At 42.0% G+C, this 4214-nt stretch overlaps 1 non-coding gene across 1 annotated transcript; it reads left to right on the top strand.

The window, feature by feature from the left end:
- Positions 1-3424: 3424 nt before the first annotated feature.
- On the top strand, positions 3425-3497 carry trnaf-gaa (transfer RNA phenylalanine (anticodon GAA)). Its single transcript has one exon. It is a non-coding gene; the product is annotated as a tRNA-Phe (tRNA).
- Positions 3498-4214: the final 717 nt, after the last annotated feature.

Genomic DNA, 4214 nt, shown 5'->3' with positions numbered 1-4214 from the left:
TTGAACTAGGTATTGAGTATATTCTTGTTGAAACCAAATATTGAGTTTATTTGTTATAATTAGTTGGCATTATATTTAAAAGGTGATTGAATTGCTCCTAAATTGTAATGTTGTTAATGCATTTATTTTTGAATAAATATTTATTTAATGTGTAAGTGAATGGTTGGGTTTGATTTGAAGTTAAAGTTTTAACCAATAAGGTTGCTTGTTAATTAAGCGGTGGCCAATGGGAGAGTGGACCTGGTTAATGGGAGGTTGGGGAAAAAAGAGGGAAAGAGACGTTGAGAAAAGATGGACGTTTTACATTACAACAAAGCGAGAACAAAACCCATACCTACTAAGACATGAATGGAAATACCGATTTAATTTGATAAGAGAGTTGTTATAAGTTTGTTAAGACTTAGTAAAGACTGAAGCTGCCGTCTCATCGTGGAGGTATTTGACAGCCTTGAGGTTAGCCTAGCATTGTGTAACACCGAGAGATAATTGGTTGGGAAAGCTTAACGAGTTCATGTTCCCATGGGATATCGGTTACGGCTAAGGAGTACTGTCTGCATTGATAGTGGTGCTTGCTGTGGATGTTGTGAGGAAACCTGCAAGGAACTGCCATACTTCGCTGAAGGAATATCTACAAGTAGTGAGTAATCACAACGAGAGGTGCTTCTGGACTTTGTGTGTTGTCTGATTTTTTTAAGCTCCAACGGGTTAATAAGCTTGAAATAATTTGGACATGGGTTGTGCACGACTCATTGGGGTTTATTATTTTTATATATTTTTGATGTTGTGCTATGAAAATGTAATAATACACATATTGAACCTTATGTATGTTGCCTTGGTGGAGTCATTTACTGTTTCAATTTAATTCATGGGATAGCCTGTCCTGATACAATAACAGAAACTCATAATCATTTCATCTGAAGTTAATACTAGAGGTCGAACGAATATGATTTTTCTACGCCGATACCGATTATTGGAGGACACAAAAACACCGATACCGATTAAAAATGTATGTATGTATATATATATATATACAGTGGGGCAAAAAAGTATTTAGTCAGCCACCAGTTGTGCAAGTTCTCCCACTTAAAAAGATGAGAGAGGCCTGTAATTTTCATGATAGGTACACTTCAACTGTGACTGACAAATGAGAGAAAAAAATCCAGAAAATCACATTGTAGGATTTTTTATGAATTTATTTGCAAATTATGGTGGAAAATAAGTATTTGGTCACCTACAAACAAGCAAGATTTCGGGCTCTCACAGACCTGTAACTTCTTCTTTAAGAGGCTCCTCTGTCCTCCACTCGTTACCTGTATTAATGGCACCTGTTTGAACTTGTTATCAGTATAAAAGACACCTGTCCACAACCTCAAACAGTCACACTCCAAACTCCACTATGGCCAAGACCATAGAGCTGTCAAAGGACACCAGAAACAAAATTGTAGACCTGTACCAGGCTGGGAAGACTGAATCTGCAATAGGTAAAGGGAAAGGGTGCAAAATCGGCGCCCAAATTTACCGATTTCCGATTATGAAAACTTGAAATCGGCCCTAATTAATCGGCCGACCTCTAGTTAATACCCTATTGTCATCACCCTAGACAGTTTACAATAGGGATTCTTATTGGAGATGTCCTTCTCACCTAACATCCCATGCTGTTGAGATACTCTACATGAGTTAATAATGTGAGAGTCATATTCGAGCCCGGTGAGAGGGGAACATACAGTATAGCCCAGTGGTTCCCAACCAGGGGTACTAGGACCCCTGAGGGTTCTTGGTCTAACCACAGGGGGTACTTGAGATCATAGGCTTACTGGTAAAATGCACATGGGGGGGTACTTCAGGGGTACTCTGGGCAAGGCTAAATTCGGTTGGTGGTACAGTAACCAAAAAAGTTAGGAACCACTGGTATACCCTATGCGCACGGTTGACTGTCTCTCTGCCTGCTCCGATCCTCACTCCTCCTCGCCTGCTCCCCTTTCTCTTCGCTATTCGCTATGAAAAATGCTAGTGTGCATTTCTCTTCGGTCTGTTGCGTGTTGAATAGTTCAGCATACTCATTGATAGCCCTTACATACCTAATATGTTGCCATTCATTTTTGTCCATTTCAGGGGGGTATTCCCTTACAACAATTGAGCACAATAGCAAGTGGCCGGTTAGCTCAGTTGGTTAGAGTGTGGCGCTAATAACGCCAAGGTCATGGGTTCGATCCCCGTAATGGCAATGATGTACATTATGAGTGTCAAAATTGTGAGTCACATGCATGTGAATTGTAAAGGGTGCCACAGAATACATTTTAGTGAATTCCCGAAATAGCTCAGTTGGGAGACCGTTAGACTGAAGATCTAAAGGTCCCTGATTTGATCCTGGGTTTCGGTATTGTATTTGTTCTTTCTTTATGCTCTGGCTTCAAGGAAACTATACACAGCTTTGTTTGTGGGCCTCAATGGTGTGTGCTACGCTGCTCCTCTGAAAGTAAGTAATGTCTTGCTTTTTCATCTGACATTTTGACGTCATTGTTACATTGTCGAACGACAAGGGTGCATGAAGTGTGAACTGGAGCTTTCTTGGACCCACAAATACATGTGTTTTTGGGGAATGCGGGCATCGATCCCACTACCTATAGCATGCTAAGCAAACACAATACCAATTGATCAAATTCCCCAGCTGTTTGGAATTGCCACAAGGAGCAACCAAGAGTGTCCAGTCTTGTCGTGGTGGACTTGTTAGTTTGCGCTCCAGCACTTGCAGAGGCTCGGTGCATCTCAACAACTGTGCTCTGTAGCCAGCGGCCGGTTAGCTCAGTTGGTTAGCGTGTGTGATACGCTGCTCTCTGAAAGTAAGTAATGTCTTGTTTTTTCATCTGACATTGTGACATCAGTGTTACATGAGAGTTTCTTGTCATTGTTCCATGACAGTTTCTTGTCATTGTTTACATGAAAGTAGGTTGTCGTAAGACAAGGCTGCATGAAGTATGAACAGGAGTTTTCTTGGATCCATGAAAGAATTTGCTTTTGGAGAACGCAGGCATCGATCCCACTACCTCACGCATGCAAAGCATTTGAGCTAATTCCCCAGCCGTTTGGAATTTCCCACTACCTCACGCATGCAAAGCATTTGAGCTAATTCCCCAGCCGTTTGGAATTTCCGCAAGAAGCAACCTAGAAGGTCCAGTCTTGTCAGGCTATGCTGTTGGTGGACTTGTTTGTTTACGTGCCAGCACTTGCAGAGGCTCGGTGCATTTCAACAATTGAGCAAGATAACAAATGGCCGGTTAGCTCAGTTGGTTAGAGTCTGGTGCTAATAATGCCAAGGTCATGGGTTTGATCCCCGTACTGGCTGTGATGTACATTTTGAGTGTCAAAATTGTGAGTCACATGCATGTGAATTGTCAAGGGTGCCACAGAAATAAATTAGTGTATTGCCGAAATAGCTCAGTTGGGAGAGCGTTAGACTGAAGATCTAAAGGTCCCTGGTTAGATCCTGGGTTTTGGCATTTGTATTTGTTCTTTCTTTATGCTCTGGCTTCAAGGAAACTATACACAGGTTTGTTTGTGGGCCTCAATGTTGTATGCTACGCTGCTCCTCTGAAAGTAAGCAATGTCTTGCTTTTTCATCTGACATTTTGACATCAGTGTTACAGGAAAGTTGCTTGTCATTGTTACATGACAGTAGGTTGTCGTACGACAAGGCTGCATGAAGTGTGAACTGGAGTTTTCTTGGATCCATAAAACAATGTGATTTTGGTGCATGCGGGCATCGATCCCACTACCTCACGCATGCAAAGTATTTGAGCTAATTCCCCAGCCGTTTGGAATTTACGCAAGAAGCAACCTAGAGGGTCCAGTCTTGTCAGGCTATACTGTTGGTGGACTTGTTTGTTTGCGCTCCAGCACTTCCAGAGGCTCGGTGCATCTCAAAAATTGCGCCCAATAGCTAGCGGCCGGTTAGCTCAGTTGGTTAGAGTGTGTGATACGCTGCTCTCTGAAAGTAAGTAACGTCTTACTTTTTCATCTGACATTGTGACATCAGTGTTACATGAGAGTTTCTTGTCATTGTTACATGACAGTTTCTTGTCATGGTGCTAATAACTCCAAGGTCATGGGTCACTAGCTATGAAGTACATTTTGGGTCTCAATGACAATGTGAGTTACATGCTTGTGAATTGTCAAGGGTGACGACCAAACCGGCCTGAGTATGCCCCTTTTTGGAA

The sequence above is a fragment of the Oncorhynchus clarkii genome, chromosome 29 (assembly GCF_045791955.1).
Source record: "Oncorhynchus clarkii lewisi isolate Uvic-CL-2024 chromosome 29, UVic_Ocla_1.0, whole genome shotgun sequence".
NCBI classification, from domain to species: domain Eukaryota; kingdom Metazoa; phylum Chordata; class Actinopteri; order Salmoniformes; family Salmonidae; genus Oncorhynchus; species Oncorhynchus clarkii.
The sequence above is the reverse complement of the archived record's forward strand: the minus strand, read 5'-3'. Positions and strand labels throughout refer to the sequence as shown.